Below are 15,731 nucleotides of genomic sequence, written 5' to 3'. Positions count from 1 at the left end.
TGTGCTAAGCTAACAGAGGGTTAATCATAGTTTAATTTAGTGCAGACTTCTTCAACAAGTATCTCATGAGCTATCAGTATCTCTCCAGCTACCTGAAAGCAGCACTCATGTCTTCAGCCCAGTGAACCAGGGCCGGACTGAGAACTAAAACCGGCCCTGGCAAAATGCTCGGCAGCCCCCCCACCCCCCTCTTTGCCAGAGCCAGATTTCGGCCCATTTGTTACAGGGCCGATATTGCAGCTATGCTGCAAAAATGACCCTGTAACAAAAACGGCCCCCATGGGCCCAAAACCGGCCCCCACCCGTGCGGCGCACCGGGGGATTGCCCGGTGCCCGCTACGGCCAGTCCGGGCCTGCAGTGAACTAAATTTGAAGCTTTTGCTTGGTTGAATTAATATTTGTATACCAATACTGAAAACAATCTTTTTTGAGATGAAAATGTGGGTGTTTTCAGAAATCACAAGTTGATGTTTGGGAAAAACGGCTGAATTTCCAAAATATATTTAAAGCTGGTATTTGAGTGATAAAAATCAGTGTTGGGGAGACTTATTACTCACATTATTAAGTAGATGCTAGGGACAGTGCTGCTACGACTGTCATGTGTTACACGTGTAGAGGGGTTCCGCATTACCAAAGCATGTTTACATCACTGCTGGCAACCATACCTGATGGAGTGAGTTAATTACAGCTGGTAATCTTGCCTACGGTGGCCACTAATGTAATCTTTTCTTATGTGGTTACTATTACATCTGTAATAATATTAGTAGCTCTGGAGGATCTTCATTGAAGCTTAGTAGCTCTTGTTACAGAAAAGGTTTGAGACCCCTGATTTAGTGACTTCTGTGGTTCACCCTGACAAGGTTTGTTATTGTTGCTTTAGAAGGGTCTTCTCCCCACTGATGGTCATTAGAGATTAGGCCAACATAGGGTTCAGATGGTTAATGGCAAGTTTTATCAACTAAACTGAACAAGTGTATGTTGATGAACTTGAGTAATATAGAATATTAGGCAGGTAGTAAAATCTCTGCATATTCCTTACCTTTGTGCTGTGTGCGTCCTATATAATTCAAGGAGCATCATGGTCATGTCTAGGGATTTTCTAGATAGGAACACACTGATTACTAACACATTCTATGTCTTGGGGGTTCTTTAGATACTGCCAGATGTGGTGCATCCAACAGGGGTCTTTGTCAGTGGAGCCTTAGCGGGCGCAAACTCTTGAATGAGTTAGTCGGCCAAAGGACTGTTAGCCCGCAGAGGTGGTGGTAGCCCAGCCATATATAAGTGATAGACACTCGATTTCTCTGCTTTGCAATGGTAGACCCAGGGAGAGAAAACAATCACTGATCATGTATGTGAAACCTCCCTCCACATCAGGGCAATTGATTTTTTTGTATTTCACAAACAAAACTCCAGCTTTGGGAGCTTGTGAGATACAAAAAGATCAGTAAGATTGAGCGCCAATAAAAAGTCATGGTGCCCGCTCAGCATCCAGCTCTGCCTTATGCTCATCTGCAGCAATTGACAATGTGGATGGCCACCTGTCTATAGGTGGGGGGAGGTTAGGACCTCTGTCAACCTGGTGCCTTGGTGGATCCTCCGTCAGGATGAAAATTACCCTCTTGGTCCTTTAATGCAAAATGAGACAAAAGGACATCCCTTTAAAGTCAGCAGTTATGTACTCTTTGGGTGTATAATCTTTCCATTATGTGTTATGTCAAGCTTATAAAAAGAGAATGTAGCCCCATCACTTACCAATGTTATACTGCATCTGGTACCTCACTTCTGCAAAGTATCAGTCATTTTTCGATTTCCATGTATTCTTCTGCAGGTGAAGAAAAAAATTCACTATTAGCGATACTATTCAAGGGCAGATTTTACAACAACAAGTCTGATCATGGCTTCAATGGCATATGACGTCATTTACATTTTCAGAAAATTTAACTACTAAACTATGATCATAATGATAACTGATCCTGTGTATAGTGCTATATCACCAAAGTCACAAATATTGTATTGTATTTGCATTTACATAACGCTTACTACCCGTGACAAGGCATCAAAGCGCTTTTTTGACGAGTAGCACACTGCTCCGGAACCCATTAAGCATTAGTGGTGAACTAATATGGTTGACTGTGGCATAATAGAGATTAACCAGACATCTCATCAGAAAGGCAAGTTATAACACATCTTCCCATCAGCAGGCTCTTCCCTGACAGGCCAGCTCATAACGCTATCGTCGGACAGCTTGTCACTTTCTTGCCAGCTACGAGGCCACTTCCTTCTGATCAACAGGTCACTCCTCTTCTGATCACCAGTTCATTGCCCTTCTGATCAACAGAACATTCTGCTTTCCCTGAAGGAGCAACATCATTTCCCCTGAAAGGATCAGTCACCCCCAGGCAGGCCTGAAGGTGGCAGGGAAGTGGGGCTGTATAGAATGTACAAATGAAAGGAATGAAGGGAAGCAAACGTTAAGCAAATCAGTGCTGGTCCAGCCCAGAGTGCTTCAAGTCCAGAGGCTATATTAGAAGATTTGTCAAGGGGCCGTTTGAAACCTTTTCTTGCAGGATAAGTGCTAATATTATTGATGACCTAGGCAAAGTAACAGTTTGCTGTCCCTACCTTTCATTACGGCCATATTTCACCATTTTGGGGCAATGAGTCACTCCCTAGCTGGTAATAACCTAGTAACCAGATTCAGATTACTGAGAATGATAGTGGGTTCAGTTGTAAAATGGAATAAGTGGTCTGCCAATGCCCATTTAAAATTTTGTGTTGATGATGTTGCTACATTCTAGAGTGCGCCTCCATTTTGGGTTGGGGTAAACGTAGGAAAATCGAGATCAACTGAGATTCGAACGGCCAAAGTAAATCATAGAGTCTTGTCTTGTCTTGTCTGCAAAAGATATTTGAGGATTGGTTGATGTAAACTGACTTGCAGCAGACTTATGAAAAAGCCTTTGAGGCAGAAATGTGTGTAAAGCAGACATTTGAGGTGGGTTTTCTAGTCCACAGTGACTACGTACCTTCATGATTGATTGAGGTCAGTGGCCATTTCCTGTTAAATATACTGCATTAAATCACAAACTGCGTTATGTTTCTTTTTCTGTGATCCACAGATGCAGTAGCGGCCGGTGGTGGCAGTGCTGCGGCGTGGTTAGGCGGGGCGGCTGTGGGGGTGGAGCAGGGTGGGGGTAGTAAACTATGGAATACGGCCCAACTGAGGTAAGTAAACAAATAAAAGAATAAATCGAATTTAGTTGCGTGCGCTGCATCGCATTTGGCAATGCAGTGCACGCAATGAAATTCATTTTATTTATTTATTTGTTTACTTACCTCTGATCGGCCGTATGCGGTAGTATACTACCCCCACCCTGCTCCACCCCTGCCCCACCCCACCACCCCGCAGCACTCCCACCACCGGCCACTACTCCACAGATTATGCATATCCCTTGGACATGCACCTGTGTTAGGACCATTTGTGGAGTAGTAATCCACTGGCAAAACTTTGAAGATGCAAAGAGAATAGTGCCTATGGACAAAATCAGAAACTGGCCTATATGTTATGTCCCAAAGTCCAGTCCACGTGGGTAAAGTGGTTCCAATAAGGATTCCTCCACTTACATTTGATATATATAGGCTGGAGTAGCAAGGTAAACCCAGAGAACATTTGTGGGGCAGTTATGTACGACAGCACAGTGAAACAACTACGTGCCATATTTACAGTGAAGCTCACTCAGTGCATGCCTCAAGCCATTTGGCTGTGCCGCACTGAGTCACTTTCAAAGCACAGGGATGCAACGTATTTACAACAATATGTCACATCCCTGTGCTTTCCCCTGTGCTGATGCACAATCAGCCGCCCTGGTGCAAGGATGCCTGCATTGTGGGGAGATTGTTTTTGTGCAGGAAGGGACACCTACCTACACAAAAACAATCAATTGAGGTGATTTTTACATTTCATGTGTGATGTAGAATGCAGCACGTAGTGAAAGAGGAAACAAACAAGGAGAAATGTTAACATTTCTCCTCGTTGTGCAGAAATGCATTAGAACACATGGTTGTTTGTGGGAACACCCAGAGCAACACCCATGTCACGCCCCTTACATGTAAAGTGTTGCGTAAGAAGGGGCAATATTTACAAGCACACGTAAAGCCACGCAGGGTGGCTTTACGTGTCCTTTTAAATATCGGGCAGCAAGTTGTGCCGCCGGTGCGTCATGCAAAGTAATGTACCGGTGGCGCAAGGGGCTTGTAAATAAGCCCCTATGTAATTAAGAAAGGATAATCTTAAAAGTTCACCACAAGCCTATGTTGAGTAGATATGATAGAAATGTATAAGAGAAATTGTTAGTGACCCCACATAATGACAGAAAGTGTGGAAACATTTGTAAAAACAAATAAGGGCATAATGAGTTTAGAAAATAGGCAAGTCGGAACAAAGATAAGAAACAGCAGTCTGTAAGGTTTCCAGTGGTAATGGGGGTTAAAACGTTGGACTTACAATGTTTTCAGTTCATATGACAATCCATTGAATTAAGCTATCAGAATGTGCCTCAAGTAGTGACATTGAAATAAGATGCAGGTAACTCGATGCACTAGTGAGGTTTCATTATATTGCAGTGGCGGCGGCTATTAACAAAGGGTGGTGAGGCGGGTGGGGGAAGACGTGGGGGCAGAGGGCATGGGGGCATGTTAATAATAATAAATACAAAAACGTACTTGACACCATAGTCCGCCTCCTGTGTTGCGTCGCTCCTGCTGACCTTTACCTGGTTCCCAGCAACCCCTGGGACAGACTCCTAGCCAATCCCTGTGCTGAATACACTTTACAGATACGTTCTTTAAAGGCAGAGCCCTGAAGAGAATCAGTTGAGTGAACATACCGGATTCGAAACGCGTTGGCATAAACGAGATTAGACAGTAGTCCGTCGATAGACTAATGAAATTCACTTGTGGTCTATGGTTGTAAAATGAATTGCGAACCATATTAAGTTGTTTATATTATTTTTTCTGACTTTCAATAATAGTCTATTTGAAATCTCGAATTCATATCAATCGCAACTCTGGTCTTTTTGTAAAATACTTTTGTGTGTATATCAAAGTGAATTAGCGTGTATATACAATTAGGTGTTTGTATGTCTCAAAATGTTTTGTGTTGTGAATAATTGTCTTTTGATGTGATCAAAAAACGAAAAAGTGTTCTTTTCATACATGAAATAGAAAATTTGAAAATAATAAAAAGAAAAAGGGTAAAAGTACAATACCCAGATAAACCCAGGAGTTTCACTTGGTTTCTTCCTCAAAAGAAGAGGATCTAAAATAATTGTGTGGTTGGCACTCTGTTTTTTACAAAATATAACCCATGGTCCAGCCGACCGCATGTCCCAGGACCTGACTCCCCATTTTTTCTAAATTTTCAGTGGAGGCAAAAGAAAAACTGGGAAAATTATTTATTTTCTATCACAGTTTACAGAGCTGGACACTCATTGACAGGATGCTCTGCTCAGAACTAACACTGCTGCTTTGCAACAAATTAGTTACTAATATTTTGACCGTTCTCAAGGACAGTCTGGCACCATGCCAATTTAGGAAAAGTCAACAGTATTAGGATCTATACAGGGCCAGACTGGGAACTCAAAGCAGCCCTGGCAAATGTGCTCTCCTCCCAGAAAATAGGTACAAAAATGGTGCACATTTTTCATTATATATTCAATTGTATTAGCTTATAAAGCATAATAAATTATGACCTTAAAGTGCAACAGGATACAACAGTCTTTGTAGGGGCTCTTCAATGATTCCCTCACTATTTTCCTCCAACAGTGCCCCTCATCTCTCCATAGCCTCTATTTCACATATATTTCATTTGTTTTATAGCGCCTCTCATACCAGTGATGGGTGTTGAGCAGTTTACATCACACTGAAATGCCGACACAATGAATCATACGTGCGTAAATCAGTGTATAGAAAATATTACATAAGACAAAGGGGACTACTAGGTGTAGGATTCATGTCATCCACACTGGTAGGCATTCTGTGAGAGTGTTTGGTTTAGAGATGCAGAAACTCAGGATTCAGAACGTAACATAGCGATTAGGGTTGGCTTTACTAATAAGAATTTATTTTTACCCAAACTAACCCTTTTTAGCAACACTAGGATAAGGAAAAACTTGGAAAGAAACACAACTTTCTAACCTGTACCATGTAGTTTGCATGCAGCTCTTTGATGACACTTATGGGCTGACCGTGCTAGCTTATGATTGTAACTTACGAACTGTACAGTAACAAAAGGGTCTCTGTGCCAAAAGCAGTAACCCACTAAGCTATGCACATAAAATACTGTTCTGTGATCTCCATGGTACACGTCATACGCATCAGGTGTATTAGCCCTCTGTTCTACCTCGGATTAGTCAAAACTGCCACTAAACAACACTCAAATCTCTCTCCAGCGGGTACATTAATCACCAGAGTTATCTTGACACTTTTATTATTGCCTGAAAACCACTGACTATACAAGGAACTCTGCAGTGGGTGCTTTCAACACTGCTGCACTGCTACAGAAGCAGCCCCCAGTAACAAAAAAGTCCCCCCATCCTTCCAGCCTCCAGGAAAAAATGCCTGATGCCCTGTGTGGCCAGTCCGGCATTGGATCTATACCGACAGGACAAAGGTACGTGGCAGACTTCAGGTCATAACAGAGAATCTTGAGCTCCAAATTAAAATGAAAGATACAAAATTGTTGCTTTTCTTACAAACTTACTAGTGTAGGGAAAAGAAACCTGTAGGCAGTAGTTCCCGGTTAGGTCTCCTTCAGAGCCAACATCTCATTAGTTGATTGACATACTAGATGTAACACAGGCCCCTGCAACTCCTGTGGTGCAGCAGGGCCCCTTATCCTTCAGAGGGTTATCTTTCACCCGAAGGTATATGAATGTATGGGAGTCTCAGGGGCCTCCTCAACACATTCTGCATGGGGGCCATTATTTGGCATTTATTTATTTATGGGTTTGTACCGCGCTAGAATCGACTTCCGAAGGAGTATCTCTGCACCCTTGCAAAAGACAGACCAAGAGTGAAAGAACTAAAGATCTAGTAAAGGTGCTAGAATTGGAACAAAACATTTTTTAACAGTTTCCTGAAAACCAAATGGTCCGTACAATGCCTGAGGGACTCGGGAAGTTTATTCCAGAGGCATGGTCCAAGATAGGAAAGTGCCTTTCCACCCTGTCTCGCCCTTCTGACAGTGGGGATTTGAAGAAGGGACTGATTACTGGAACGGAGGGTACATACTGGGTTGTGAGGGGCAAACGTATCTGCCAGATACGCAGGGCCCAGGCCGTGTATGCCCTTATGGACAACACAGCAGGTCTTGAATTTGATCCGTCGACGGATCGGCAACCAATAGAGTTTTTCCAGCAAAGGGCGTGATGGAGATCTAGGTAGAGCATTTAGCACTAACCTTGCAGACGTATTTTGTACCACCTGGAGCCTACTAAGTAAGCTATCATTTGCTGAAATCAATAGTCCGTTACAATAATCCAGGCGGCTGAGCACCAAAACCTGAACAAGGGTTCATTGCACCCCTGATTTATGTAGAATTACAGCTGAGAAGGAGAAGTGAGAACTGTTCAGCACCATCTCCCTGGCTGAGGAGCAGCTCTCTTTCTCTGACTTTGTGAAGGACTGGGTTACAGCTATAGTGATCGAGGGCCATAGTCACAAAAAGACATTTTTTTCATGAAATTACAACGCCATGTTGTCAGGAGATTCCCTCATTGAAAATGGTACTGTACTAAATGTTTACATTTGGATAAAAGGCGATTACCTTTTTTGAAACGGATCATGATTTACAGCTTAAATGAAGATTTAGGGGCAGATGTATCAAGGGAATTTTTAAACGCAAACGCTGCGATTCGCAAAAAAGCAGCGTTTGCGACTAAAAATTCGCTAAATTGAATGTATGAAGAAAAATGTGTAGCAAAATTAAGGAATCGCAAAATTTGCTATTCTTTAATTTTGCGTAAGCATTTAAGGAATCTCAAATTGCGATTCCTTAAATGCTAGGCAGTAAGCATTTCAATTTAGCGATTTTTCCCTAAGAAATCGTAAATTACCACTAACTTCAAGTTGGTGGTAATTTGCGAATTCGTACACAAATGCACTTTTTTGCATTTGTGAAGGTGCCATGTGGCACACATACATGCCCTTAGGACATGTATGTGTGCCATACGGGCACACATGTGAATTTCAGGGGTGCAGCAGGGTGTCCTTAGGACACCCTTGCACCCTTGAAATTATTCTCAATTTGCAATTCTCAAATTGCGAATCGCAAATTGAGAATAACTTCCCATTCATTCCTATGGGCCTCTTTGCCCCTAGAAATGAATGGGAAATTATTCCTTAATTGGGAATTCGCAATTTGCTATTCACAATTAAGGAATAATAAGAAATCGCAAGAAAAATGCGATTTTTTAGATACATACCGTTTTGCAATTCTCAAATAGCGATTCTCAAAAAATCTCTATTTGAGAATCGCAAATAGGTATTTTGATACATCTGCCCCCTAGTAATATAAAATTAAAATACTGCATCTACCATGGTGCTGTGTGGGGGGGGGTTACTGAAAGCACGCGCCTGCAATACGTTTTGTGGTGCTTTGTCTGAGTGGTGCCTTCATTTTTGCTGATGGTAGGGAAAATACATAACATTATTTTAATAATTGCTCCAAGGTCAATAATGCTAATAGCACATGAATGTTGTAGCTCTGTCACCACCATCCATCATCTCTTTAATAAATCAGTTGTGTAGTTTGAGAAATGCAGCTCAGGTCCTTAAAATTATGAATAGTGCTCAGGAAATCTTGGACAAAACGTAAAAGGTTGCAAAACCTGCTGTTCACAAAATCACAGGTTTTGCGATTGCAAAAATGTAAAGTCGCAATGTACTAAAGGTACTTGACAAGTTGGGAAATTGTTCCTGACTCGCAAAGTACCCTTTTGCAGTTCAGTTGGTAGTGGGGTTAGGAGCATAGACATCCTCTCTGCCTTCAGCCTCACAATGCCAACTCTTAATAGCTTGAGCCAAAACTGTAGAGGCACACAATTGATCAGACACTGGCCTGTTACAGCAGAGCCATCGTCACAACATTATAAGCCCTGGGCAAAGCAGTCCACTGGACCCTGCCTACACAATCACTCACAGGATTAACAAGCATTTTCAATCCAATAGGTCTCGCATTTACGAGCGTTTAAGGTATTGGCTTTGAAAATGACAATGCCTTTTATTTAAGTGTTTTCAAAAGGAACACGTATATAAAAGGCATTGTTGTTTTTAATGCCAATAGCTCACACTCTCGTAAATGCGGGACCACTATAATGGTGGCCACGCTCCTTTTTTTAGACGCTGCTCCTGTATTTAGGTGACAGTGAGCAGCGTCTAAACAAAGGGGCGTGGCCACCATTATAGTGAAAGTGCGTATGGTATTTTCACGCAAAGTTTATTAAAGAAAAAGTAATTTCAGAAGATTTGTAGCGCGGCCGTTAAAGTGAAAGCGGCCCGCGCTGGTAATCAAATAATTAAATAGGTGCGGTCGCTAAAGTGAATGCGGACCGCTCTGTATGGTAAATAATTAAATAAGCACAGCCACTATAAAGCAGACCGCGCTGCAATTTGAATAAAATAAGTTACAATTTAAAACCAAGCGGGCAGGTGCTCCGATGCCGTGGTGGAATAGGGGAAGAGCATCAAAGAACATACAGCCAGATTCATCATTGTAAAATCGGCTCGCAAAGGGCCAGATTCTGAGAATCTGGCCCTTTGCGAGCGCAATTTTTGCATTTGGGATTCATCATCCCAAATGCAAAAATCGCAAATTGCAAAATCGCTAAATTGCGAGGAATTGCATTTAAAGAATCTCTATTTGAGATTCCTTAAATGCAATTCATGAACCATTTTTGAATTGCGAAATCGCTATTTTTGGCCGCTATTTACCGCGAAGTCTGACTTCGTGGTAAATAGCAAAAACTTTGAAAAATGCACTTTAGTTGTATGTTACACACACATATGTCCTTTGGACATGTGTGTGCGCAACATTTACATTTCAGGGGTGCCCCAGGGTGTCCTTTGGACACCCCTGGCACCCTTGAAATCGCATCCTTATTTGCGATTAGCAAATTGCTAATCGCAAATAAGGAATGACTCCCCATTCATTCCTAAGGGCCTCTATGCCCATAGGAATACATGGGGAGTCATTCCTTATTTGCGATTAGCAATTTGCTATTCGCAAATAATGAAGCTGTATAAATCGCAAATAATATTGCAATTTCTACATGAATCCCGTTTTGCGAGTCATTAATAGCGATTCCTTAATAATCGCTATTAAGGACTCGCAAATCGGGACATTGATGAATCTGGCTGATAGTGCTCACCAACTTATAAAGCGTACCATGTAACAACTGCAGTAAAAGGGTCAGTCCTCATGGGAGGCTACAAGTGAAGACACAGCACTACTTAGGAGGGACTAACAAGCCGATTACCGAATCAGAAGCCAGAATTTATGAAGGGCAATTAAATAAGCCAGTGACAAATATGGGCCGAGAGTGGGCGGGGTTTCAAGAGCATACTTCTATACAGCATGCCTCGCAAGACGAGCAGCGCATGCATGCTCAACCAAAAAATGCAAATTATCGATAAAATATACTTATATTTATTGGAACAAAATCAGTGTTTCGACATTAAAAAAAATGACAGCAAACATTAATCAACACAAACAATTCTGGTCTGTGCAAAGATCAGCATGGCCCCCTATGCTCGTGGGGCCTCTGCCCAGCGTGCCCATGCATTAAGACGGCACTGTGTTAAAGCAGGTGTTATAGATCTACAAAGCGGAAAACCCTCTGTGATGGACAGCTTCAATTTGGAGAATGACAGCAACATACTTTTGGGGATCAGATAGTGTTTCAGAGGACCACTGCATGCTCCCCAAATGTCCTCTCCATGCCGGCCATTTTTATTTTTCCGAATGCAGCTCCACTCCCTTCAAGAAACATGGACTGCACTTAGAAAGCAAATTGCATTTTACGATTTTTAATACAAGGATGGAGGTCTAATGTCCCTTGCAAGCCTACATTCCTGCAGCCACAGAAATCTCTAGAATTAGTAAATCAGAATCCTGCCAGGGTAAGATTAATGAGGCGACTCCTACTGAAAGGGCATTTTGCACTGTGATGGTGCAGTAACTCTTTCTGAGCTCAAAAGGAATGCGGGTCGCAAAGCAGATGGTATACAAAAAAATCCCACCACTGATTGGCGACCACACCTTAGATCTTCGGGCCACTAATTGCCTGTTTTACTCTTAACATTTCAATTATTTTGCTAACAATTTGTCGCTAAAGTGATAATGCTGTTTTTTATTTGCTGGTCCTTAACGGCTACTTTGCCTTCACTCTTCTATCTTACTGGGCTAGCATCACCTTTTATTTTAGGAATAAGAGGGCTTTTTTTTGCAAATGGCTATGACTTCTCTGTATGTTGAGATTGCCTCTTTTTCTTTTCTTATGTGCTTAAGTACAGGGCTGGCTTTAGCGCTGCTGGCGCCGGTGGGACAATGCTTGTTGACACCCCCATTGATCACCCTCTCCACAGATTCCCTCACTACCACCCAGCAACTGTGCCCCTCATCTCTCTATAGCCCCTCTCCCACAAGCATTGCTTTTGTTATATAGTACTACTCAGTGTAGGGTTCCCTAGTCCTTTACATGACACACACATTGTACAGGGACATTGGATCATAGGTGTGTAAATCAGTGAATAGGAAATATTACAAAAGATAAAGAGGACTACATGGTGCAGGTGTCACATGTCATCCATACTGGTAGGCAGTATAGTTTAAGAGCGCTTTGTCTGCAGCCGCACAAACTCAGGATTGAAAGCGTAACACCATAGTTGGGTTGTCTTTACTAATAAGAATTAGTTCTACCCAAATTTATTCTTTCTAGCGACATTAAGATAATGAAGGGCTCAGGTAAAATCATAACGCTCTAACCTATACCTTGCAGTTTGTATGAAGGTTGTTGAAGATGGTAAATAGCTCACAGTGCTACGTTAGGATTGAAACTTTTAAGTGCAAGTAAAAAAATATCTCTCCAACAAAAGCAGTAACCCTCTGACCTACCTACATTATTTGCACTTTTTTGATCTGCCTGCTATGCGTTCTTTGCAGCAGGTACATTAACCCTCTTCACTACTTTATGATGAGTCAAAACGTCAATTAGACAGAACTTCGATCTCTCTCCAGCAGGCACATTAATCACCAGAGTTATCTCTGCATTTTTATTGTTGCCTTAAGTTGCTGAAGGTAAGGAAGCAGGGGGCTTTAAGATCGTATAATCCATTTGAAAACCCAGCGCTCCCCTTGGGTCAGCGCCCTGCGCTGTGGCACCACCTGCACTGCCCTAAAGCTGCACCCGCTTAAGTATATAAATATTAGGTGCTTGTTTCTTTAACGATGCGTACGATCTGTTGCTCTAACTTTGACAGCTCCAGAGTTAGTTTCTTCTCACTACTAGAAATGTGGGCTGATTCAGAAAATCTAGGCACTTGCACCTCGAGTTGTGCTTCTCCCATGTTCTTGTTGATATTACACCCAGAAAAGGAACTCACTGCATCTTCAAAAACTTGATCTTGTCACCACATGTAGAACAACCCCACTATAAAATCACCCTTGAGTTGTTTTCTCCTTTCTCCCATTTTGACTTTGTTTATAAGTGACTCGTTAGGGTGTTTTCCCAGGGTTAGCAATTAAAAGTGGAGTTATGTTTATCGCACATGGTAATTATTAGGTGCAATAAATATCGTACCCATTAAAAAAATGCTGGCAGCTCAAACCTGCCAGAATTTAACAAGAGGAAGAAGTCTGGTAGTTACAAGTACAAGTGGATGTTGGTATGTTATGCAACAAATTCCACGTTATTCCAGTACTTAATTTGAGCCAGTGGTTTCGGTGCTCAGCACCGGTACTTAATTGTCAACACAGCACTTCTGACAGTCTGCCACATGGTGACACTGCTCTTCTAATTTAGAGCTGAGCAGTACAACGGTTGTTTATGTACAAAATACACATAAAAAATATATATTAATATCTGCCTCCACATTCATTTCTTCACCTTTGGGGGCCTGGAATAATCTGAACAGTCGCACTTGGAGGAAAGTGAGATGTTTAGTAGTGTTTTAGAACTGTCATTGGCAGCGATGATAGGGGCAATGGGTGGTACAACCTGCAGAGGCCTCCTGGTCAGGGCCAACACACTTATTATTTTACAAATTAAGCACTGCGTTATTCTCCAGAAACCCAAACTAGGCGATAATTATCGCATCTGATACAATAAATTCTGAACGCATCAATGTTAGATTTTTATTGGATACTGTAATTATCATTCATCACAAGGGAGGGAAGAGGAATTAAAGTCCACTCAGTTCCCCTGAATAGGTTCTATGGTAATCAAAAGTGGGAATGGACACTGGTATCTACAATAACCATTGGTTATATTTGAGAACCCTCATAGACGCTTTGATTTTGATGTTGCGGTGTATCTTTTTGTCCGCCCCTTATCTAGCATCATGGCATAGTCATCGGGTTATCAAATGACGTGCTATATGCCTGCCTCACCCGAGGCAACCTCTGGTAAGTGTAGAAGTGTCCAGGAATTACAGGGACAATTACAGAGGGATGGTGTGTAGAGCAGTCAAAAGATTCCTTCGTTAAAAGTAAATTTCTCCACATCAGGTTGCAAAAAAGTTGCATTTAAAGTGGTCCGTGCCACGTGTAGGAGAACATTCGCTCCTAGTGCTGACTCTGCCCCTTTTAACGAAGGAATTTCAGTATGAGAGTCTCATACAATAATTGAAAACTACACAAGTTGTGTGAGTATCACTCCCCCATTTTTTGTATTGTCCTGACGAAAGCTCCACAGACCCTTTGGGCCCAGGAGAGCTGAAACATGTCGACCTACCCATAGAGACATATGGTAATCCAGTAACTCGATTATCTAATATACCACAGTTTAATTTTTAAATTTACAGTGCCCCCCTCTTTATAATAAATGTTGGGCTTTTTGGTGTGACACTGTTTTTTAATAAATCTTTTGACTGCTCTACACACCATCCCTCTGTAGTTGTCCCTGTAATTCCTGGACACTTCTACACTTACCAGAGGTTGCCTCGGGTGAGGCAGGCATATAGCACGTCATTTGATAACCCGATGACTATGCCATGACGCTAGATAAGGGTACACAGACATAATATCGAAATTTAAATATCGATATACAATTATATCAAAGTTTAAATATCGATGTAACACAATATCGAAGGTAAGTAATATCGACACTATTTAATATCGATATCAGTAATATCGAATTTAAATATATCGATGTGTAGTAATATCGATGTAAATAATTTCGATGTTACTAATATCGATTTTCTAATAATGTTTTTGTATATTATAATGTATATAATATGTTTTTAAGTATTTATTTATGTAATATAATTACATTTAGCATTTTAGTTCAGTAGCGGGTTGTGGGTATATAGGGGAATAGGGTGGGAAGTAATTTACTTATGTTAAAATAAGTATTAATTAGTAGGAAAGAATAATTAATTTTAATTAATTGGTAATTAATTTTAATTAATTGGAATTAATTTATAATTAATAGATTAATTGATAAATATGTTATGTAGCGGGTTGTGGGTTTATAGGGGAATAGGGTAAGAAGTAATTTAATTATGTTTAAATAAGTATTAATTAGAAGGAATGAATAATTAATTTTAATTAATTGGTAATTACTTTTAATTAATTGGTAATACATTATAATTAATAGATTAATTGATAAATATGTTATGTAGCGGGTTGTGGGTTTATAGGGGAATAGGGTGGGAAGTAATTTAATTATGTTAAATGAAGTATTAATTAGTAGGAGTTATAAAATAATTTTAATTAATTGGTAATTATTTTTAAATAATTGGTAATTATTTATTTAATAGTTTATTTTTAGATTAATAAATGTTATTTTTTATTTATAAGTATGTTATTTTAACTCCTACGCCATGGGTACTCACAAACTTTCTCTCGGGGGCCAAATTTACAGTGTGGTTTGTGTCTGAGGGCCGCACCAGTGGGGGCGGGCCAGTGGGGGAGGGGGCGGGGCTAGACCAACCAAAAAAAACTGACCATGAGGTTGATCACTGGTCCCTGCAGCGGACACCTTCGTCCACTGAGCCACCAGACCTGGCATACCCGCCTCTCTCTCTCTAGCTCTCTTTCTCTCTCTCCCTCCCTCCCTCTCACTCCCTCTCTCACTCTCCCTCACTCTGTCCCCCTCCCTCTGTCTCCCTCCCTCTGTCTCCCTTTCCCTCTCTCACTCCCTCACTCTGTCTCCCTTTCCCTCTCTCACTCCCTCACCCCCTTTCCCTCCCTTCCTTTCCCTCCCTCCCGTTCCCTCTCTCACTCCCTCACTCTTTCTCCCTTTCCCTCTCTCACTCCCTCACTCTGTCTCCCTTTCCCTCTCTCACTCCCTCACTCTGTCTCCCTTTCCCTCTTTCACTCCCTCACCCCCTTTCCCTCCCTCCCTTTCCCTCTCTCACTCCCTCACTCTGTCTCCCTTTCCCTCTCTCACTCCCTCACTCTGTCACTCCCTTTCCTTCCCTCCCTCACTCCCTCACTGTCACTCTCTTTC

The 15,731-nt window shown here is 41.6% G+C and overlaps 1 protein-coding gene across 1 annotated transcript in view; it reads right to left on the bottom strand.

The window, feature by feature from the left end:
- Positions 1 to 15,731, bottom strand: part of LOC147692212 (leucine-rich repeat and fibronectin type III domain-containing protein 1-like protein) — a 2,508,250-nt gene that overhangs the window by 255,787 nt on the left and 2,236,732 nt on the right. Inside the window, exon 10 of the mRNA XM_086938487.1 lies at positions 1,756 to 1,825. The gene's annotated coding sequence lies outside the window, so the exon portion shown is untranslated. The remainder of the gene's footprint in view (positions 1 to 1,755; positions 1,826 to 15,731) is intronic.

The sequence above is a fragment of the Lissotriton vulgaris genome, chromosome 9 (assembly GCF_964263255.1).
Source record: "Lissotriton vulgaris chromosome 9, aLisVul1.2, whole genome shotgun sequence".
In the NCBI taxonomy this organism is placed as follows: Eukaryota; Metazoa; Chordata; class Amphibia; order Caudata; family Salamandridae; genus Lissotriton; species Lissotriton vulgaris.
The sequence above is the reverse complement of the archived record's forward strand: the minus strand, read 5'-3'. Positions and strand labels throughout refer to the sequence as shown.